At 41.7% G+C, this 24,720-nt stretch overlaps 1 long non-coding RNA gene across 2 annotated transcripts; it reads left to right on the top strand.

Moving 5' to 3' along the window:
• Positions 1-24,720, top strand: LOC140534630 (uncharacterized). 2 transcript variants are annotated; one of them, XR_011977401.1, is made up of 3 exons: positions 1-226; positions 16,624-17,018; positions 24,276-24,720. It is a non-coding gene; the product is annotated as an uncharacterized lncRNA (long non-coding RNA). The 2 variants fall into 2 exon arrangements; XR_011977402.1 differs by lacking the exon at positions 1-226 and adding an exon at positions 1,945-2,030.

Raw genomic sequence — 24,720 nt, 5'->3', positions numbered from 1 at the left:
AGGCTTGTTTTGTCAGACTGCTCTAAGAGCCCATGTTTATACACTCACCCCACCCTCATATGCTGTTACTCAAGGAGCAAGCAGAGGAAATGAGGGGACAAGACAGAAGTAAAGTCTTGCCCCCAGAAACTTACCCATCACTCATTTCAGCTGGGGATTTCTTAAAGAATCTATCGGGGGAGACTGGCAGAGAAACCATGAAGGACAAAGCCCAGACATCCTCAAGGTATGATAAAGCTCCATCAGCTTCCTGTGGAATCCTGCTTCTTCTCAGAACTAATTTGGGGTCCTCTGTTGTCAGTCCCAGGGGCTCTCAGCTTCCTCCAATTTCTAAGCCCGTGACCAATTACAGACTTCCAGCTGGAGTCACTGGACCTCCTGAGGTTTTCTGGTACCTGAATCAGGCTTGAGTGCCTAGGTTCCTAGACCTACTACACACTCACAAGCTGTTATCTTCCTCCCTGTCTTTGACCATGGCCCCCATGTCTTGGCATTCAGCATCAGCATGGAAACACCCCCCCCTCTACATTCTGGACACACTTGCTAGACTGACATCTCCACCTGTATCCTCATCCTCCTTCAGTCCTAAGTAGGGACCTTACGTGTCACAGGATTGACAAAGAGGGAGAGAAGCCCTGCAATCCACAGTTTTACCCCCCCTCCAATCAGTCTGGCTAATTCCTGAGATCTGACTATTAGAACTTTGTGCAATGGATAGATAATGTAGTTTGTATAAACATAGTTTGATTTGCAAACGTTACATACTCTCATTTGATTCTTAGAATAACACGGAGAAACAGGTTGCCATTATTATCCCCATTTTACAGATGAGGAAATTGAGGACAAAAAGGTTAGGTGACTTTTGCCCAGGAACAAATAGCTAGTAAGTGCCTAAGGCAGGATTTGAACTTGGGTCTTCCTGACTCCAAGTCCAACAATCAATCCAAGGTGCTACCCACCCTCTCCAAAGTTACTTTTCACAATTTCATCCTCCTCTACCTTTTTGCTGCCCTGGACACTTTGATTACTTTGCTTCTAGATATTTTTCCTCTCTGGGTTTTAGTAGCATCGAGCTCTCCTAGTTCTCCTAGGACTCTGCTAGACTCTTAATCTCCACTGAGAGATCATCTACATTGTAAAGATGCTCTGCAAGACTCAGTCCTGAACCCTCTTCTCATTTTCTGCTACATTCCCTCTCCTGGTGAAGTCACCAACTCCTATGGGTTCCATGACCAGATGACTCCCAATGCTAGTCTCTCTCCTGTGCACCAGACCCACATCACCAACTTGCCTATTAAATATTTGCAGTTGGATGTTCCATAGGTATCTCAATTTCAACGTTCAAAACAAATGTTATTATGTTTCCCATGAGGTCTTCCTAACTGTCCTTTCTTTTTCCTAATAAAGGTGCCATCATCCTTCCAGTCACCCATATTCCCATCTTGGAATCAAACCTCAACTCCTCCTTCCTGCTTAGAGTGACCCTCAAGTCCTCCTTCACCCTTGGAATAAATTTCAACTCTTCTTTTCTCTAAGCCCTGCAGATCCACCCAGCTGCCAAATCTGATTGATTCTGCTTCTACCTCTTTCATAACCAATGTACAGAGCCCCCACCCTAGTTCAGGGCCTTATTATCTCTCATCTAGGTTAATGCCATAGCCTCTGAATGGAACTTGTTGTCTCAAGTCTCTTCTCTTTCTAATCTGTTCTCCACAAAACTGCCAAAGTGATATTCCTAATATTCAGGTCCAACTATGTCCCTCTTCTTCTCAATGAAGTCCAGGGACTCTCTATTACCTTTATTGGGTGTGTTATTTTGTGTTCTTCCTTCATTTTTGAAGAAGACCATGACATCAGAGAAATGATGACTTGACTTGTACTTGACTTTGTTTTGAGGGAGGGAGGACTGTGCAAGGTCACCAGCCTCACTTCTCCTCCAGAGCCATCTGGATCCAGTGACCATCAGGATGACTGGAGATGGCCCAGGATGCAATGGGAGACCTGGGCCTTTTAGGCCAAAGCCTTTTAAGGTACTCACTTAAAGTGAGGTGACGCCCATTCAGTGAATAGGCCTCTTTAAAAAGTAACCAAGGAATGACCCTCCAAGTAAATCAAGCTGGGAGGGAAAGAGCAACAGTTGTTATAGATACATGTACATATATGTGTATGTATATATATTTATATGTGTGTATATATGTTATTGCATGGTATAGTCTATTTGTGAATGTGTCCTGACTTCTGATAGATTTTAGGCTCTGTAAGGACAGGGATCCTGTTTTCATTTTCTACCTCCCTTTATGTATTGCACAGAGCTTTGCATGTAACAAACTTAATTCGGTCAACAGGGTATGTGTAACAATGCCTAGGCATGGTGCTAAGCCCTGGGATACAAAGAAAGGGGAAAGATAGCCAGTCCCTGCTCTCAAGGCGCTCATAACTTAACGGGGTCGGGGAGCACATGAAAGACAGAGTCACGATCATTTGGATAACCAACACAGGGAAGGCACCAGAATTAAGGGGGGGCTGGGGAGGGGGTTCTTGCAAAAGATGGGACTTTATCTGAGGCTAGAAAGGTAAACTGATGGAGTAAAGGAGTTCCTTCAAGACGTATTCCCCCTAAGTCTTCTTCAAATGATAACTGGCCTTTATTTAGGACTTAAAATTTGCAAAGTACTTTGTGTACATGATCTCACTTGAGTTTCATGGCAACCTTGTGACATAGGCATCATTATCCCCATTTTATAGATAAGGCAACTGAGGCTCAGAGAGGTTAAGGGATTTACCTAGAGAACAGAAATATCTGAAGAACCTAGGACTTCCAGACTCCAGTTCAACTCAAATTAATTCGATCTGAAAAGGGTTTGTTAAGGAGGCAAACCATTCCAGTTGTCTCTGCCAAGAAAACCTCAGATGGGGTCTCCAAGAGTTGGACATGACCAAAACAACAGAACAACACTTAAGTAGCTATATCACACAAATGACTTGGTGCTGGGGTTACAAAGACAGGTGGAAAAATGGTAGTTGTTCAGTCTTTTCAGACTCCATTTGAGGTTTTCTTGGCAGAGACACTGGAGCAGTTTGCCATTTCCTTCTCCAGCTCATTTCATAGATGAGGAAACTGAGACAAACAGGGTTAAGTGACTTGCCCAGGGTCCCTCAGCTAGATTCCATCATGCGAGAAGCATTTGAAGGAACTGGAGGCTTGGGGGCAAGATGGAGAACCTGTAGGCCACATGTAGCCCTCTAGGTCCTCAGATGTAGCCCTTTGATTGAATTCAAACTTCACAGAACAAATCTACTTAAAAGGATTTGCTCTATAAAATTTGGACTCAGTCAAAACGCCACACCCAAGGACCTAGAAGGCCCTACGTGACCTCAAAGTCAAAGGTTTCCCATCCCTGGGAGGACTGGACTTAGTATTTGCGCAGCTAGGTGATGCAGTAGACAGAGCACTGGGCCTGGAGTCAGGGAGACCCTGAATTCAAATTTGGTTTCAGACACTTACTGTGGACGTTGGGCAGGTCACTTTACCTCAGTTTCCTCCACTATAAAATGAGGGTGACAGTAGCATCAATTCCTCCTCACTGTTCCCAGATCAAATGAGATAGATAAAATCTGTCAATGTGAAAGCTCTCTATCGATGTGTTAATTTACCAAGGATCTGCTCATTTTTACAATTCTCTAAGGTGGAAGAAAAAGGCAGCTTTGGGGAAGCTTAACTTGGGTCTGGTTCCCAGATAACTCCATCCCTAGGCAACTGTCCAGATCTAGGGGGATCATTCCAGAGGACCTGGCCTTCAACAGCCAGCTTTGTGTCTTAGGAAGCCAGAAGGCAGGTCCTTTCCTGGGGAGGGTCCTGGCTCTGGCCCATAGAGGACTTAGCATGTGGGTCTGTCTTTGGGGCCCCTGCTCATGACTTGTGGACCACTTGGTATCAGTGTCTGGGATGCGGATTGCCCTGTCTGCTGAGCTATTCACAAGCTGGGCAACTAAAGGCCTCCGTTGTTCTACAAAGCAAACTGAACATTCTGTCCAAAGCTCTTAGCATTCCGCACATTTTCAAATGGGAAGGAGGTGGGGAAAAAAGTGAACATTGCCCCGGTTCATTTAACTAATTTGAGAACATTTAAATTTCTTTTTAAAAATCATTTGGAATGGAAGAAGTCCAGGTTTCTCTGATCACACAGCCAAGAAAGACTTGGGGAGTGGTGGTCATGGAGTAGAGGGGGAGGTAGGGAATTGAGGTGCTTCCATGCTTATGAACAGACTGCATCCCCTGGGATTATTTTTCTCCCACTCTCTTCCACTAATAAAACCACTAATTGTCCTAGGACTTATTTATAAAATTTTCTTTTTTGGTTAACAGGCATTTAATTTCTTCCTTCCTATCTCTTCCTCCCAAAAATTAGAAAAAGAAGGAAAAAATCCCTTGTAATAAATATTCAGAACCAAACAAAACAAAGCCTCACATTCTGGACCTTACTCTTGCCCCAATGCCAGATTTTCTATCTCCTAAATAAAGACCTGGAATTCTTCTATGTTTGAGTACCCATTTCCAGTGAAGGATGTCTAAACCCAGGAAAAAGTTGCAGGATCAAAGATTGAGATGTTAGAGAGAGGGTTCTCAACCTGGAATTTAGGAACTTGGGTATATATACATATATATATATATATATATATATATACATATACATATACATACATATCTATATATACATATACATGCATATATACATATACATATACATACATACACATGCATATATATAATATATATACACACATACATATATATGCACACATACATATATTTTTTGGTGACCATTTTCCAATGTAACTGGTTTCCTTTATAATTTTATATATTTCGTTTTATACATTTAAAAACACGATTCTGAAAAGAGTTCCATAGGCTTCATCACACTGTTAAAGGGGTCCAACTCTCCCCAGAAAGATTAAGAGCCTTCCACTGAGTAATTATCAAGAAAAAAAAACCCACTCTGATTTTACAGATGGGGAAACTGAGGCCCAGAGAGATGAAGTCACTTGTTCTAAGTTACATAAGTGGTGAGCATTAAAGACAGGTTTGGACCCCCAGCTTCTGACTCCAGAGTCACTGCTCTTGCTACTAAGACACCAGTTGCCTGTGATTCTCAGGTCCCTCTATCCTTACCACCTGACTATCATGCTCGGAGGTCTTCTCAAACATTTTCTACTCTGGAAGGGGGGACAAGGAGGGAGAAGTCTCTTTTTTCTCCAAGCCTGTCTTCACATAGTTGCCAAAATAATCCCATGTTCTCCTTCAAGACTCAGACCAAATCCCACCTTATGTAGGTCCTTCCCCTTAATTATCAATGCTCTCTCTTCCCTCCAATCACTATGCCTATATATGTCCTATTTGTGCATTTGATGTACCTTGTATTGTAAGTCCCTTGAGAACAAGGGTAGCTTCATTTTCATCTTCCTCTTCTTAGCACCTAGTATTTATTAAATGTTTGTTGAGTTGACATGCTTAAATGGCTAGACTAAAGCTTCAGTGAGATGCTGGTACACCATAAAGGAACTATAGGTCACATAGACTTCTTTCTGTCTCTATGGCCCAATTGCTCTGCCTTTTCAGCTGTGCTAACAGCACTTAACTCCCAGACCAGGGATCATAGATTCACAAGATCCTAGAGCTAGAGCTAGAAGCGACCAAAAGACTCATTTTGTTTGGCATCTCTTTTGGCTCTTTATTCTGACTCCTGTGATTCTAAATTAGACATTCAGGTGACAGTGGATAGGGCTTAGAATCAGGAAGACTCATCTTCTTGAGTTCAAATTCCAATTTAGACACTTACTTAGCTGTATGACCCAATTCTTTTTGTCTCAGTTTCCTCATCTATAAAATGAGCTGGAGAAGGAAATGGCAAACCTCTCCAGTGTCTCTGCCAAGAAAACCCCCACAATGGGTCGGGCATGACTAAAACAACTGAATAACAAGATTCTAACTCATTTCACATCTCTAGGGCTCCAGATCCTCCTCTATAAAATGGAAGGACTGGTCTAGATTAAAGTCCCTTAATAGACTCAGTTTCTTCATCAAAGAGTAGAGTTGGACTGGGTGATTTAATTACAGTCCCCTTGCAACCCAATATTCTGTAATTTTATGAATTGTTATGGAACAAGGTGTTTTGATGACTCAAACTCACAAATAATTATCCTTCATGTTCAAAGCATAAGAAGCAGCTTAATTTTTCAATTTGCCCCTCCCTAATACCGATTGACTCCAACATTGGTTGGCAGAATTAGCATCTCACCCTAGAATCTGCAGTATTCAGAAATTATTTTAGAGTCAAGTAACTGAGGAGAGCAGAACATATAATAACCCATACTCTGAGTCAGGCTTGAACCAGCTCATTTATCCCTGCTTCACTGTTTCCAATAATTGATTGGCAATTTCTTATTATTAACTATTTTAAATGTGTAATAGATTTGGAATTGAAAGGCACCTCAGAGACCCTCTAGCTCAATCTCATCATTTTACAAATGAGGAAATGAGACCCACAGAGGTGATTTGTACAAGATCACACAAGTAGGAAGGATTTAAACCCATGCCTTTCTACTGCTGGGTTAAAGCTTAATTTAAAAGTATAAGGGGCAGCCACAAGGAAATTCCTAATGGATTCAGGGGATATGATACTAACTCTGCCTTCTCCTCCCTCCTCATTGGAATCCCAGCAAACCTTGGAAAGGAGGAGATAAAGGCAACTGAGCTTGCCCATCTCTTGGGAAAGGTTCAGACATCTACTAGCAGCCCTTGATTTAGAGGAATACTTGGGAAATAGAGAGGTTGCAGGGATAGGTGCTCTCCAAGATGAGGTAGCACGATGGAGTGGAAAGTCCCCTGCGTTATGAATCAGAGGATCTGAATTTGAAACCTAACCCTACCACTTACAGCTGGTGTGACTTTGGTGAGCCTCTGTTTTCTCATCTGTAAAATGGACAAGATGATTTCCAAGAGTCCTTCCAGCATTTAAGTCCTCTGATGCTTACAGTTACCTGGAGGTTATTAAAATTGTTATTGTTCAGTCATGTCTGACTCTTTGTGACTGAATTTGGTGTTTTCTTGGCAGAGATACTGGAGTGCTTTGTTATTTCCTTCTCTAGCTCATTTTACAAAGAAAAAACTGAGGCAAACAGGATGAAGTGACTTGCCCAGGGTCACATAGTAAGTGTCTGAGACCAGATTTGAATTCAGGCCTTCCTGACTCCAAGCCTAGTGCCCTAACCATTGCACCACCTAGCTGTCTAGGTTGCTTAGATTAAAAGATACCTAAGCCTAGGATACATTATGTGATGGAAAACTCTCCAGAGAATTCTAGAGACTGAATGTCATCTACATATTTCACGTCAAGTACAAGTGCTCATCCATCCTAATCTCTAATTCTTATGCAGAAGAAAAGATCGCATGCTCAGATTCATGTCAGAGAACCACAGATTTCTAGCAAGAAGGCACCTAAGAAATTATGAAGGCTACTTTGGGGATCTTGTAGAAGCTCGGGTCTCAGTTTACTTAGATGGTCTTTGAATTCATTCAGAATGGGAAGGGATGTCAGGGAGGCATCTAAAGCTAATCCCTTCATTTTACAGATGAGGAAATTGAGGCCTAAGAATGTTAAGTGACTTGCCCTAGGTCATAGGTTCCTAGATTGAGAATGGGAATCTAAGTTAATCCTTCATTTTACAGATGAGGAGAAGTCTAAACAAAGTCCCACAACTAGAACTCAGAGGAGCTAGGACTGGACCATGCCTTCTTAATTTTTCTGCTCTATCACTCTGCCTTCCTTCCAACTCTCAGACTCTCCAACCTTGCTTACTTATGCAGCATGCACTTACTACCCAGACCAGGCTCACTGTCACCATCAAAGGCAGACATCATCAGATTTATCCATTCTAGGGGAAACCATATTTGTGGAAAGCACATTCATTCTGGATTCAGAGGACCTGAGTTCAAATCTTACCTCTGATGCATGCAACCCTTGTGACCTTAGGAAACAGACAGTTAAGTCATAAACACATCATCAACAAGTAATTATTACGTGTCTGCTGTGTGCCAGGTACTGCATGAGTCTCCCGGACTCACTTTTCTTCTGCATAAAGAGGTTGAACTGGATTGTCCATGAGGTTCTTTCCAGCTCCAGATGGAGGATACAATGGCCCTAAGACTTATCTATAAAATTTTGAGATGGCCTCCAAAGTTCCTTCTAGCTCTAAATCTATGACCCATGTTACTTCCCTTCTCTGGACCTCAGTTTCCTCATCTGTAAAATCAGAGTGTTGAACCAGATGACCTCTAAGAATCCTTACCCTGCCCTGTGTGGCTAGGTCTGTGACAAAAATTCCTAGGGTCTCTTCTAATTAGCACTCACTCAGTGTCAATTCTAGTAAGTTAGTTACTTACTGTCCAGCATAGACTCCCTCTGCACTGACCACTTTGCAATTCAGAATTCAGAGCTCAAGTCATTTTGGACATTCCCATTAAATTTTCTTGATAGATTGGTCTGAGGATTCCTTTTATGAAATTACCATCCCCATGAAATGTCACATCTTCATACTCCGAAACTCCCTCTAAATCATTTTGACGATCTCACCATACATACTCCATAAATCTCACAACGGCCTTTGGCCAAAGACAATAAAATTTGACCTGCTACAACTACCATGAAGGAGGCCAGCTTTTAAAGAGATGGTTACAGGCCTTATGTGTCTCTGGGCTCACGATTCCTTGGGACTGCAAAATCATGGCAGCCATTCTTAAATGAACTGTAATAGATTGGTGCAACAGAGAATAGCCAGTAGATTAGTGCCCAGTTTCCTTAAGGGAATATGCATTTCTGTTGCTCATCTGGGAGACTTCTAATACTACTGTGGAGATGGGTTTCATCTTGCCTTTGACAAGCCAGAAGTACAGATGGGAGAGTCATAGCAAGGGCTATGATATAAAATTGTATATTTTTCCTATCTGTGTACTCAACAATGTCAGGCAAGCTCCATTTAGGCAGGGATGTCCCTGTTTTTGTCTTTACATCTGTCCCTGGAGGAATATAACAGGTGCTTAATAACTGCTTTTTTAAATGAGTGAAGGAATCAAACAGGAATCCCTTCCATAACAAATCCAACAGTCAGTCATCGATCCTTTATTTGAAAGCCTCCAGAGAAGAGTTACACCCATTGCTCCATCCTCAACCACTGTATTTTTAGACAACTCCAGCTGTTGAAAGTTTTCCCTTCTACCAAGTCAGAACCTCCACAACTGCTTTTAATGGTGGAGGACATGCCAAATAAATCTATTCCCTAATCTACATAACAGCCCTTTAATTCTTAAAGACATCTAATCACACCCCCTTCAGCTCCTCTTCCTGTAAGTCTTCATGTTATGTATCCAAACTATTTTTTGAAATGAATGAATAAATGGAAAAAGGCATTTATTAAATACCTACCATGTGCCCAGCATGGGACAAAGTGCTGGGGATACACCTGCAAAAGCAGGACTTACATTCTAATAAAAGGAGATGAGAGGGATGTTTTGATTTGGGAGTAGTATTACTTCCTTCGGCTCCTCTACACATGTGCACGTACACATTAATTATTATTAACAATAATAAATAATGATAACCAACATTTCTATAAGGTTTAAGATTTGCAAGGTATTTTACATGCATTATCTCATTTGATTTTCTTAACAGCCATGGGAGATAGGGACTTTTAAAACTACTGCATTGTTGTCCACATTTTATGGCTAAGAAAATCAGTCCATCAAGCTTAGTGCCAGGCTCCAAATAAGCTTACTCAATATGTTTTCATTCATTTATGGATTCATTTACTCATTTATATAGTGCAGGAGTTTTTCATCTCTTATGTGTGTGATGACAGCCCCTTTGGCTGTCTGGTTTTTTCCAAGTCCCCATTAAACATCTTGAACAAAAAGGAAGCCTTTCTGTTTTCTCTTAATACTGAAGCCTTCCCCTCTGTTAACTATGTGCGATTTACTCTGCATAGAGCTTTTTCTTATGTGACTGTTTTCATGGTGTTTCCCCCCAGTAGAGTGAGAACTCCTTAAGGGCTGAGGCTGATTATCTTTGGTCTTTCTTTGTACTCCCCAGTACTTAGTAGACTGCCTGGCACATATTGAGTGGGTTTAGTTGTTTTGACTCTTGATGACTCCATTTGGGGTTTTCTTGGTAAAGATATTGGAGTGCCATTTCCTTCTCCAGCTCATTTTTCAGATGAGGAAACTGAGGTAAAGACGGTTAAGTGACTTGCTTAGGGTCGCCAGATTTGAAATCAGAAAGATGAGTCTTGCTGCCTTCAAACCTGTTGTTCTATCCTCTGTACTGCCAGACTACTGTCTGGCACATAATAGGCATCTAATAAATTCTTACTGACTGACTTTTCAAAATAATGTATGCAGAAAACAAAATACTTAGGATTATAAAGGAAACTAGTTATATTGAAATGTCATTATCAAATATCATTTTTAAGTTGACAGATACCAGATTAAGAACTCGTTAGTATCTTAAAATGTGTTTCATTCTTTATATGTGCATTCCCAGGTAAATGCTTGGGGACTGACTGACTGATTTCACCCCCAGGTGGCAAATCCCTTAAAATATATTACCTCAATGCATCCTCAGCAAAAGAAATTAAGGTGCTACAACAGGAAATGAATTCTAATTTAATTTCTAGGGTTGAGCAGGGGGTGGGCACTGTTTTGAAATCAAGTTAGCCATCCGAACCCTTCAACAAGCCTCCACTGGACACATTACTTGCCGTAGCCCCGGGTGTCCTGGGTACCATTAGCCTATATTGTCAGTATGGCACAGAAGGACAATGGAAGCGTTCCATTGGCAGGCAAATCATGTCCTGTGTTAAAAAACCTAACCCAGGAGGAGAAGGAGAAGAATATGCTGGCCAGCACATCACTGTCATCCAATCTGTTGTTTATTTCTGACAATTCCGCTTTCTCAAGGAAACAGGAAATGTGAGGAAAAAAATGAAAGGACTCTGGAGGGAGGGGGAGGGTGGCATGAAGTCTTGTTTTTCTAAACACGCCACAAGTATTTTTCCAAGAGTAACTAAGAATCAGATAGGGGAAGGGGAAGGGATAAAGGAGGGACCTGTGAAGTCAGAGATCTTTGAACCAGTCCTCAGACCCATGGGCAGCTATTGTATGTGTGGCCCCCCACCCAACCATCCCTGCCAATCAATGACTCATAGGATCATAGATCAAAAGCTAGGAGATTACATCGGGGTCATCTAGTCTAATTCTCTCAAGCAGAAAACATGGGTGTTATAAATGATGATTCCCTAATCAGTCCACCAATAAGCAATTATTAAACGTAGTACCAGGTACCCTGTACCAGGAAGTACAAGACATATTAGGGATTCAAAGTTAAAAATGAAAACAAACCCTTATTTTACAGATGAATGAAAAAACATTTTATTAGTATAGCTCACCATGGGCCAGTCAGTCAATGAGCTTTATTAAGAGTCTACTATGCTCCAGACATCATGCCAACAATATGCCAGGCACTGAGAATATGATAGAAAAAATGAGAAAGTCCCTGATGTTGTGGAACTTACATCCTAACAGGGAGAGGGAAGGATGGATAAGTTCCAAGTTTGAAAGGTGCAGCAGTGGGACAGGTGGCAAGACCCAGGCATCTTTAGAGTGCATCAGAATGTCAGAGAGCAGTTCTTTGGGGTCTGGAGGGTACAGAGACAGGGCAGATGGAAGATCCCAGAGGAGTGGAGAACAAAATATCAAAGGTACTGATTGGCTTTTCCCAATCCCCCCAGCTGTTAGCATCTTCTCTGTCTTGAATTTACCTTCTATTTATTCCTCTGGGTACATGTTGTAGCCTAGAAAAATGCAGAGATTGTTTTGTTTTTTTACTTCATTATTTCTAGTAAATGTTCCATCAATGTATGTTGGACTGAATTAGATCAAATAAGATGATAGCTAACAGTTATATATTGTTATAAGATATGCAGAGGGTTTTACATATAGTATCTAGTTTGATAAATGTCTGTTGATCATGAAATAACATGATCCATGATCATAGGCCCAGGTAAAATGCCTTCATTCATCTGATCTTCCAGCACTTTTAGACATTATGTGAATCTATATTTTTATAGATCTATATAGATATCTATTATACTTATCTATAAAACACATTTTAACATACTAACAAGCTGATACCTATGAACTTAATCTATTATATTTATCTATTTATCTATCTCTATATATTTATCTATGTTTATTTTGAGGGCAAGGATCAAGTCTTCTGTACCTTTCTATCTCCCTATTCTGGAAGTGTTTGTCATTCAATCATTTTTCAGTCACATCCAACTCTGTGACCCTGTTTTGGGGGGTTTTCTTGACAAAGATACTGGAGTGGTTTGCCATTTCTTTCTCCAGCTCATTTTACAAATGAGGTAACTGAGGCAAACAGGGTTGAGTGACTTGCTCAGGGTCACTAGGAAGTGTCTGAGGCCAGATTTTAAGAGTCTTCCTAACTTCAGATCTAGCATTCTATTCATTGCATCACTCTGGCAGAGTGTAAGTAATTAATAAACTTTTGTGGAATGAATGAATGATTTGGCTTGTCACAAAATCACAGAATCTCAGAGATCACCTAGTCTTGGGGTTACTACCATCCTTCCAGTCAACCAAGTCTTCAACCTTGGAGCTATCTTGTAACCAATCATTGGACAAATATTGTGGATTCTACCTACCTCAAACCCTCTAGTCTACTACCTCTCTCCACCTCTAACCTAGACTACTGCAACAGCCTTCTAACTGGCCTACTGGCCTCCAGCCTCTTCAATCTGTCCTCCACACAGTGGCCAAAGTGGTTTTCAGAAAGTACCACAAAGTATGTCACTCTCCAGGTCAAAAAGCAGCAGTGGCTACCTATTGCCTCTAGGACATAATATAAAACTTCTATGTCATTTAAAGCCCTTGACCATCTGACTCCAGCTTACTGCATCATTCTTACTACATCATCTGAGTTTGCCTCCTATCAGTGCCCTGTACCCCAAATTCTACCTCCCACCTCCATACCTTCTCATTCTATATAAGTACATTTGTTGTCAAAGGAAAGAGAATGGGCACATACAAGAAGGGGCATGTAATGAAGGTGGAACTTAACAATGGATGAAATATGGGGGCTAAAACATAGTTAAGAGTTGAGGCCAAAGTTGTGAGCCTAGGTGACTGGGAGGCATGTGGTACTTTCAACAGCGAAATAAGGAAAAGGAGAGAGTTTGGGGGGAGGATGAGTTCATTTTGGGACATGTTGAGCTTAAGATGTCCAATAGGTAGTTGGAGACACGAGCCTTGAGGTCAGGAGAGAGGTTCAGGTTGATCAAATTGATCAACTTCATAGAGAAAATGAAATCCATGGAAGCTAAAGAGATCACCAAGTGAAATAGCGTAAAGGGAGGAGAAGGCAGTCCAGAACCGAGCCTAGGGGGATATTGATGATTAGTGGGCATGACCTGGATGGACACCCAGCAAAGGAGACTGAGAAGGAGCAGTCAGACAGGTAGGAGAACCATGTGGATTCACTACCTGCCATTGGTTCAGTCTCTCTAATGACACTGCCTCTTCTCCCACCTCCAAGCCAATTACTTCTAGGGTTTTAGCTCCAACTGTCAAAATAGAATCCTTTGTACTAGAATTCTTCCAGTACTATGATGGGTTCACTGCTTCACTAGCTGGCTTTAAATGGACTTAATGTCTTTATATGTAGCCCAAGAGTTGTGACTTGATCTTCTCTATCAACGTCAAGATGTTTCTGTGTGGCATTATCTGTTTTTCATTCAATGGCAAAGCCCTAGAATCCCCTCAAAATGTATAAAGAACTTACTTACATCTTGTTTCTGCTGTGATCAATTAATGAGAATTTTATTGAGAACATAATATAATATAATGAGAACATAAATAGCTAACATTTACATACTATACTATACACTTTTATAAATATCCCATTTGACACTCCCAACCATTCTGGGAGGCAGGAGCTATTATTAACTTCATTTTGAAGCTGAGAAAACTAAGGAAGAGAGAGGTTAAGTGACTTACCCAGAGCACATAGCTAAGAAAAGTCTGAGGCTGGATTTGAACTCAAGGTTTCCTGACTCCAGGCCCAGATCTCTGTCTACCAGGCCACCTAGCTGCCTCAGCATACCTTCTGTGATGATATTAATTGAGGTGGGAGTGTAATCCCTCCCTGTTACACTTCTCTGAGATCATGTTGTTCCCATCAAGAAGAAGTTAAGCTCCTTGAGGTCAACGACAGTTTAATTTTTGTATTTGTATCTAAAAACCTAGCATGGTAGGGCAGCTAGGTGGCACCGCAAATAAAATGCCAGGTCTGGAATCAGGAAGACTTGAGTTCAAATCCAATCTCAGACATTTATTAACTGTGTGACCCTTAGCAGTTCACCTAACCCTGCTTGTCTCAGTTTCCTAATCTGTAAAATGAGCTGGAGAAGAAAATGGCAACCTCCTCCAGTATCTCTGAGGCCAAGGAAACCCCACAAAGTGTCACAAAGAGTCAGACAATCAAAATAGCTGAACAACATCTAGAATAATGTCTGGTAAACAGTGGGTGCTTAATGCTTGTTGAATCATGAATGAATCAATGAAAATACTCTTCAAAACCTACCCACCATGCAGTCATCCATCCACTGCCTGAAGTCCTCCAATGAAGACCCTAGCCCCCAAGGAAAATTGCTTCTTCTGATAACACCCACAGAAATTATTTCACTTGTTCTTGGGTGCTTTTTTAGTAGATGACTCCTCATTAGAGCCTTACCTAGCTCAATGGCAATGGGAAAGGGTTATCCCATCCCCTAGTAAAACCAAGGGGTAGTTGTACCCTACTGAAATGATGGTGGCAAGGCGTGGGGATGAGAGTATATTCTCCTCCTGGACATCAGCACCCCTTGCTGCTTAAAATTCTGACCATCAGGGTGGTCTTCCTTATTAAATAATTTTTTCCCGCCCCATCCTAACAGGAAGAATCATGTCACTGAACTCAAAGGCAAGAGGGTATATGTTTGGAGACTGGGAGTTAGTAAGAGACTGGCTCCCAGCCTCCAGGATTCCCTAGGGAACTAAATAAAGCCATTGTTGGGAAGGGAAAAGAGAAACTAGCCGACAAAATGTTTTTTCTCTTGCCTGACCTGTCTGTGAGCTGGGAGTAGCTGGCATCTTCCATACCACTGTTTATGGAGTAACTCCTGAGAGCAAGAGCTCTTGGAATGGAATCAGAAGGAAGGAGGAGCAATGGGGATGAGATAGAAACGTTCAGAAAGGTGGACTGGCTTCCCCATCCTGCCTGGGAAGCTGTGTGATTAACTTGCCAGTTGATTAACTTACCCTCTCTCCTGGCTCCACCCACTTTAAGATACTTGCTACCAGCTCATATGAATTCACAGGGATGGCTTCCTGGATGAAGGGGCATTTTAACTGGGCTTTAAAGAATGAGAAAGGATTGAACAGGGAGAGAGATAAGGAGAAAAAGCATTTCAGCCATAGAGAACGGTGAAAGGAAAAACATGGAGGGATAGCATTGGTCATGTACAGGAGATGGTCCAGAGAAGTGGTTGGACTGGCTGGTGTCTCAACTCTCTTCCAGTTCTAAGCTCATGCTCCTTCCTAAAGGCTTGGATGAGGCCTTTCTCTTCCTGAGACCCTATTTTCTCATCTGTATAATAGGCCTCTGAGTTCCTTTGAGATCCCATAAAATCTACAATCCCATGACCTGAAGCTATACCATTTCCAGACTAAAATTTCAGATCCTTGATCCAAAAGATTTCTCCCCTATTGTTATTACCTCATTACAGCAATCAGCTTACTGAGATTGAGACTATCCTTCAAAATACTGAAGACCCAAGTTCTTGCCTCCCCCACTGAAGTAAGCGTAGGCTAACTGAGGTAGGCACCATGTCTTAAACTTCTTTTCTTCTTATTTCTTCCCCAATGGCTTACAATGCAGAGCACAGGACTGAGCACAAAATAAGACTCCAGAATAGGTTTCTTGGATTAAACTACAATATTATTTCACTGTTAAAATTAGCAGAATATTTATTGAGTCCAGTTAATGAAGACAAGTCAGATGTGAGCTAAATCTCAATAATTAAAAGAGCATGGGATTCTAACAGAAAGAGACCAGGCCCTTTCCCACTTCCATGACTCTGATTATATCATGTAATGTGCCTAAAATGCCCCTTCCACCATTGACCAACCTTAATATGATTGCTAAAATCTTTGCCATCCTCCAAAGCCTACTTCATGTACAATTTTATAACTCTTTTCTTGATATAAAAAAATAAAACAGAATCAAGCTTAACTATGAGGGGGTTTCAAAGTGAAATGGTCTATCTTTTATGAGAATGAGCCTCCCATTACTGAATGTGTATATAAAATAAGTATATATTTATGTCTACAGATATGCATAAAGCATTCAAATAGATATATTCATTTATCCTGACCATCGCGCTATCATTTCTAAACTCCAGTCATAAGTCAAGCAAAAAATCTTTACCATTTTGGCCTCTGCTTTTTTGCAGGTCTTTGTGCTAGACCATGAGAGTTACAGAAGTAGAATGAATACAAGATCTTTACCCTTCAAGTGTTTGCAATTCATATTCGAAGATCAAACCCATAAAACAGGCAAACAGTTTGGATGCAACAGAAACTCGAGCAGATCCGTGATTACATCAGAATGGGCATGCCCACCACGAATGCAGATAACAACTCCTCCATGTTATTTTTCAGCTTGTAAGAGTGCCATAAAACCAGTAGAGCCATCCACAGATGACGCTTGTGGCCTTTCTCTTATCAGTCAAGGGTGGTAGCATATGGATTGGAGAGAGGGTGGTGTCTTCTGTGAATTACAAAGTTGGCCACCATCTTGTTGCCTTTGGATGACTTTGGCATCTCACAGAGTGAGATTCAGACTCAGGTAAACCTTTGGGGCTTGGGCAGGGTGTGGTTCCATTGTCTGAGTTCCCTGAAAATTCTCCCTGAGGTATCCCTGTTTCATTTGGGTTCTTAGTATCCTGAATTCTGGGACAACAGCCAGGGGAGCTGTGTGTGTGTTTAGTCTACATCTCCTTTCCCCTGCATTTTCTGTTCCGTGATGACCTTACTACTTATCCCAGTGGGAAGAGGCCAGTTTTCAAATATAGGTGAGTGTGTGAAAAGGTTCAGTCTCACATGCATTTCCGATACAGTAACGATTCTGAGATTCCTCCGTCATCACTCAACAGTCATGATTGTGATATCCTGTACGAGTCCACGTTCCCCCATCCTTCTACACAATGTTCCAGATGCTTTCTGCTTATAATTTAAAAATCTCATGGGTAACAAAATTTTATTCAGGTAGTCCAGCTGTTCATTTTCATTTTCACTGTAAAACTGCTCCACCTCCATTTCTAGACATATATGTCTAAATGTTTATACGTCTCCACTTTTTAAATGCATCCTGTCATTATCATATAACATACTCTACATCTTTCCACTCATCTTGGGGTTATTCAGTCATATTCGACTCTTCATTACCCTATTTGGGGTTTTCTTGGCAAAGATACTAGAGTGTTTTGCCATTTCCTTCTCCAGCTCATTTTACAGATGAGGAAACTGAGGCAAACAGGATAAAGTGACTTGCCCAGGGTCACACAGCTAGTAAATGTTTGAGGTCAAATTTGAACTCAGGAAGATAAGTCTTTCTGATTCCAGGCCTACAGCCCTATCCACCACACTACCTAGCTGCCCCATCTTTCCACTACTTCAAAACTATTTAGGACCTTCATTCTCTTCAAATTGTATTGTTTCCTATTTCACAGTCGTATAGCATTGTTGAGAGACTACTGGGTTAAAGATGTAGGCTTTAATAGCAGTGAAAAGCTTGGAATTATTGAAAGTAGCATACCAAAAAAAAGAAAAAATACATGGCGATACACACCCCTCATCTTGGCTACTAAGGGTGACTGAGGCTGGTGGATCACTTGAGTTTGGAAATTTCTGAGTTGCAGTAGGGCTAAAGTCCATATTAAGTTGGGTACTCATATGGTGAGCCCCTCAGAGTGGGAGACCATCAAGCTGTCTAATGAGAGTCAAACTGGGTCAGGTCAGAAAAAACAGAGCAGGTTAAACCTTCTAGGCTGATCAGCTTTGGGATTGAATCTCCTCTGAAAAAAGAAAAGAGCAAGAAAACAGAAATACAAAATGATTTCCCAAATGTGAAGTAGCCCATCCTGCTTCCAGTACTCAATTTGGGACCCAGTTCATCATCAGCCTACAGTGCTACATAATCGTATTTATCAGCTAATCCAACAAGTATCCATACGTAAAGATATCCATGATGGAATGGATAGAGCACCAAGCCTGGAGTCAGGAGGACCCAAGTCCAAATCTGGCCTCAGACACTTACTAGCTGTGTGACCCTGGGCAAGTCACTTAATCCTGTCTGCCTCAGTTTCCTCATCTGTAAAAAGAGTTGGAGAAGGAAATGGCAAACTGCTCCAGCATCTTTCCCAAGAAAATCCCAAATAGGATCACAAAGAGTTAGACATGACTGAAAAATGCCTGAACCACAAAGCTCCATATAACAGTCTGGTCAACATTCATTTTTTATCCACTTTGTTTTCTTATTGTGAATGCTTAAGCCAGCTTGAGATGAACTTGAGGCATGAAGGGTTCTCATGTAAACTTCCATGATGCAATTCTTCCATTTAGCAGCCTTGATGACACAGTTCTAGTGCATGACATACACTAGTTCTACATATGTACTATAATTCTAGTATGTGATCTAGAGCCCCCAATAGCATCCACACAAGAAAAGGGAGCAAGCAAATACAGAAATTAGTTAACTATTAAGCTAGGGTTTCAATGTCACATCCCTAAAGAGAGTGCTGAAGATGTACCAGTAGCATCAACAGAAACCATGTGGTACAAAGACACTATTTCTACCTGATAGTGTGTGGTAGTGTTCCTGAGTGCAAGGTATTATTTTTGAGAAATGAGTTTAATTAGCAGGAAATGCCATGAAAATGGTTAGAACACAGCATATTAGAACTGGAGGAGATTTAGTGGGTCTACTAATCTGGAGAAACACCAGAGGAGAGCAATGAGGACCATGAAGACCTCAATTTCCAGATAATGGTATGCTACAAGGACTGGGGCTATTCAGCCTGGAGAGAAGTCTTGAGGAATGATTGCTATCTTTAAGGCTGTCTTTGAAGAAGAATTAGGTTTGATCTGCGTGGCCTCAGAGGGCAGAACTAGGAACATTGGGTGCGAGCAGCAAAGAGGCCAGTGTAAGCTCTAGGTCAGTCAAGAGCTAATGGATCCCCCCATTAGAAATCCTCAAGGCAAAGACTGAGCCACCAAATCCAAGTTGTCATATTAGGGATTCTTGTTCATGTACATACCAGTTGGACTTCATGCTCCCTGAGGTCCCTTCCCATTCTTGGATTCTTTCTCATAAATTGTGGGAGAATGTCTGTTGAATAAATAAAAAGATGTCTCACAGTTTTAAAATTGAACATATAATTAGGAGGGCAAGATAGATCGCTGGGCATGGAGGCAAGAATTGGGTTCTGAGGTTGCATTACACTTACTAGCTAAATGAACCCAGTCTGAGCCTCAGTTTCCTCACCTATAAAAGTTTTGCCATGGCAACCATGGGGCCGTAGTGTGAACTAAATGAGATAATGCAAAGTACTTTGCAAAACCTTAGAGCGCTGCATAAATTCCAGGTTTTATGGGTATTATAATTTTGATCCAGACCTGGGATTTCTTTGGTATAAGGAAATCCTGTCCACCAGAGCAAATCAGCACAGTCTCTTCCAGGTTGCCCAAGGCACTGAGAGATCCAAGAACTTGGTTGGAGTCACAGGCCAATATGGGCTAGAGACAAAACTAGAACCCGAGTCCTCCTGAAGATTTCACACTGGGCAGGGTTCCGGGTACAGTACATAGAGTGCTCGGCCTGGCCTCAAACACTTACTCAGATACTGAGGGACCCTGACCAAGTTTCAACCTCAGTATTCTCAGCTATAAAATTGGAATAATAATAGTATCCACCTCTCAGGGTTGTTATAAGGATGAAATGAAATAATTTTTAAAGTGTTTAGCACAGTGCCAGACACACAGTAGGCACCATATAGATACTTAGTCACTTCCCTTGTAAGTCTCAGATCTACATTAAGGGCCAATGAGTGTTAAAAATTATTGATTTTTCATAAATCAGTTTTTATAAACTGATTTTTATATAAATCAACTAGTCATAGATATCAGTTTATTTGGCTTTGTAATCCCATGTGTTTCACTTTATACAAGTTAAAATATAATTCTCAATAGATGTCACTGGATGACTGAAGGGGATCCATATCAAAAAAAAAGGTTAAGAACCCTGATTTAGAGCCAGAGGGGGCCTCAGAGGTCATGTAATCCAAGCCCCTCATTTTACAGATGAGGAAACTGAGGCCCAGAGAAGTCACATGAGTGACTTGTCCAAGGTCACACAAACATCAGAGGAGGTCAGAACCCACGCTGTTTCCTGTGTCTCATCCTCCTTCCCGTCCCCAGCAGTGCCTTCATGGTGCCTCCCACACAGCTGGGACACTGTCAATATTAGCTTTTATTTCATTTGATCTGTCGCCCACGAATTTATCTAATCCCTTCATGAACTTATTTATATTCTCAGTCGGGACCAGAGAAGGTTCTCTCCCCAGGCGCTCCCCACCATGAACAGTCGGATTTCCTTTTGTCCTAAAGCTACCTCTCCCAAACTTCAAAGGAGAGCCCCCAGTTTCATGCACGTTCATCCCATCTGAGTCAGAAACCTAAATAAGACGTGGTTCTACCTAGTGAGTGAGTGATGAAAACCGACAAGGCTCTCCCCATGAACATTTATTTACTTGGAGTTGGAAGGAACTTTGGAGGTTGCCTAGTGACATGCCTCCATGTACGGATGTGTCAACCAAGGACCAGAAGGGTTAAACATCTCTCCCAAGGTCACACAGCAAGTTAGCTCCCAGTACAGGCTAGGGACATCCTGACTCCCACATCCGGGCTTACCCCACTGCATTCTGCAGAAAGACTTTTTTAAAAGAATACGAGTTCAGGGGTACTTGGGGAGCAAGAGGGCAAGGTAGCTCTGAGCTGAACCTCAGACAGGTCAGAAGAGATTTTCACCTTCAGAGGTTAAGGGAAAGACAGCACAGACACAGACTGCTGTCCAATGACGGAGATGTTTGAGCAGTAAAAACGTTCAGGATAGAAAGCAGATGGACAGATAGGGAGCTGGCTGTGGGAACAGGAAGACAGATCTGACTTCAACTCTTCTGAATATGTCAGGGTGGGGGGGTTGTGCATACATGTTTATACACATAACACACCTGGGCATGTGAATACGTACACATATACATATCTAGATACATGTTATATATGGTAGCATGTATATTGTGCTCTATTATGTGCATATGTGCTATATATCATGGTTGTGTTATATTGTATTCATATATAACACTATTTCTATTCCATAATACATCCTATATATTACATATACTACATATTATATAGATCTATATTAGATTACTATATGAATATGTTATTATATGTTATATGTATATACACATACACATTATATACATGTGTACATATACATTTGTGTGGATGTATGGATGTGTGCATGTGTGATTGAGACATAGCCAATGTAGGAATTTCTTTTGCTTAGCTATGTATATTTGTTAGAAAGGCTCTGTTTTTCTTTTATAAGGGAAAAAGGAAACAAATTCGCTTGTTCGTTGAAAGATAAATTAAGATGGATAAAAATTCCTGCCTCTTATACATCTTGACTAGATGGCTAGAGCCAGGAAGACCTTAGCTGAAATCATGCCTCAGACACATACTGATTGCATGATTATGAGCAAGTCACTTACTCCTGTTTGCCTCAGTTTCCTCCTCTGTAAAATGAGCTAGAGAAGGAAATGGCAAACCACTCCAGCATCTTTGTCCAGAAAACTTCAAAAAGAGTCATGAAGAGTCAGACACGACTGAACAACAGTTATTCTTGCCTTTCATTCCCATTCAGTTTCTCCTCAAAGTTCCTAGTTTTAGAAAGGTGTCCTGGTATCTGGGGTCAGAGATCCTGGGTTTGAATCGTCATCCTGCTCATTACTAACTGTGTGGTACCTGGATAGCATTGCCTCCTCCTCTGTAAAATGGGGTGGGGAGGGCAGCTGCCTCCGCCCATCTCTAAGGATCCTCCTAGCTCTTAGATCCCCTCTCTCTGAGAGATGCTCCCCCTGGCCTCTGTGGCCAAGAAGCAAGACCAAGCAGTGACTGGGGAACTGGGGACGCCTGAGCTCCCTTCAGTGTCTCACTTAACCTTTCTCTAACCTGCTTTTCTCAAGCAAAGATAAACACACCTGTTCCTCGCCTCGCTCAGACACCATCTGGTTGAGTCTGAGAATGTCTGCTCCAAGTCCCTGGAAAGAAAGGCTGGAACACAAGACGTGGATTGATGTTTCATTAGAATTTGGAGATCGTGTGTTGGCTGGTTTTTCCTTCAACAGCGTCCCTAATGACTGGGGGTGAATTGATGATCTTTACAGATAGAGAGGGTGTCTGCTGTGGTGTAATAGATTTAAAGGGGCAGTACAGAGGCATAGGGAGACGGCTTGGGGGCCACAGTGCATAGAGAGGTTCTGGAGGCAGGAAAGCCTGAGTTCAAATCCCTCCTCAAGCACTCGCTAACTGTGTGACCTTGAGCAAGTCACTTAACTTCTTATACTTAAGTTCTGTTTGCCTTAATCCCCTGGAGAAGGAAATGGCAAACCATTTGGACATACTGTCCATTGAGGTCACAAAGAGTCAGACTGAACAATAACATGGAGTGATAATACACCCAATGAGGGTGAGGATGCATTTTATAGCACTTGAAGGTTTACTAAGTACTTTAAACATTTCATTTGATCTATCCAACAAGCCTGGGAGGTAGGTGTTACTATTATCCCCTTTTTACAGACAGGGAGCAAGACTAAGAGGATTTAAGTGACTTGCCTGGCCAGGATCACACCTCTAGTAAGTGTCTGAGATAAGATTCAAACTCAAGTCAGCCTGACTCCAAGTCCATAATGCACGCCACTGCACCACCAAGCTACCTAGGAACCACTGTGTCTAGCAAAGTCATTTAACAATTATAGTTCTGCACTTGGAGGAATAAAGGGTGGAAAAGAGGGAGAAAAAGAGGAAGGAAAAAGAGGAAGGAAGGAGAGCTAAGTGCCCAGATTACAAATAGAAATAAAGTCCCATCCTTGCTCTGGAGAAGTTCATGCTCTGAGTAAGGGAGACAAGCTACGTAGGATGGTTCAGCAGCAACATGGAAGGAAAGGCTCTAAACATACAACTAGATGAACTCTTTCTAGCTGAGTGACTCTGGGAAAGTCATTTAATTTCTCTGAGCACTTCCTGGCCTGCCCCCATCCTCCCACTCTTTGACCCAGAGACAACTGACTCTGTATTTTTCTACTCTCAAGACTCTTATTTCCAGACTCCAGGTACTTTCTCTGACTGTGCCCCCTACCTAAAATGCTTTCCCTCCTCATCCCTACCTCCTGGCTTTCCTGACTTCCTCCAAGTCCCAGCTAAAATCCTACCTTCTACTAGAAGCCTTTCCCAATGCCCTTTCATGCTTACCTTCCTTTCAGGAAATATGCTATTGATTTTCAATTATCAATGCTAGTAAGTCCTTCTATTGATTATTTCCTATTTATCTTGCCTATAGCTTGTTTGTACATAGTTGTTTGCATGTTGCTTCCCCCATGAGACTATGAGTTTCTCCCTAGCGAGGGTCATCTTTTGCATTTTTGTATGCCCAGTTCTCAGCACATATCAAGAGCACAATATATGTGTGAGTGACTGACTGAATGGGAATCACAGTACCAGTAATACCTACCTCATAGGGTTGTGAAAAAATAAATGCCTAAATGTTCTTCACTGGCCAAAATATAGCACAAAAGCCTAACATTTTGATGCTGTTGGTTTCTCTGGCTGACAAGAAAAGGAAACACACCGATGGGGGCTTGTGAGCTCTCTCACTTTATGGCTGCATATTCCCAGAAAATTTTGTCTATTATTCCATACCACACACTATTACTATGAGACTCACTGATGGACGGACTAACAAGAAACTTACTTTTGTGTCTTTCAGTTCACAAGCCCAACATTTCCTGTGGTCATCAAAATGGGACCTCTTCATACTGGGGTGGGGAAGGTAAGAAGAAACTATGGGGTCAACCCATTCTGCAAGCACAGCCTCCCCTCCTTGTAGCTCCCCTGGTCCTCCTTCTTGTGGCTGGAGTCAAAGGATCTGGGTTCTAGACCCTGGCCCTGCTACTGTTCCCTCCTTTATTTTGAGTAAGTCGTTAAATTTGCCCTCTCTAGAGCTTGTCTGTGAAATGATGGGGCTGGACTCAATAGCCCCTAAGGGGCCGTCTCCCTCTCGGTCTATGAGATGAACATTTAGTCTACGAGGGTTTTAGGACTCCTTTGTACTTTGTGACTTGCACATAGTAGGTTTCTTATGAAGGTTTTTTCATTAAACTGATATTTTTTTTTGAATTGATCTAATTGGTCTTCACTCCATTCATTCCAAG

This window comes from Notamacropus eugenii, chromosome 3 (assembly GCF_028372415.1).
Source record: "Notamacropus eugenii isolate mMacEug1 chromosome 3, mMacEug1.pri_v2, whole genome shotgun sequence".
Classification (NCBI taxonomy): domain Eukaryota; kingdom Metazoa; phylum Chordata; class Mammalia; order Diprotodontia; family Macropodidae; genus Notamacropus; species Notamacropus eugenii.
Note: the sequence above shows the minus strand (reverse complement) of the source record. Positions and strands in the feature narration are given on the sequence as shown.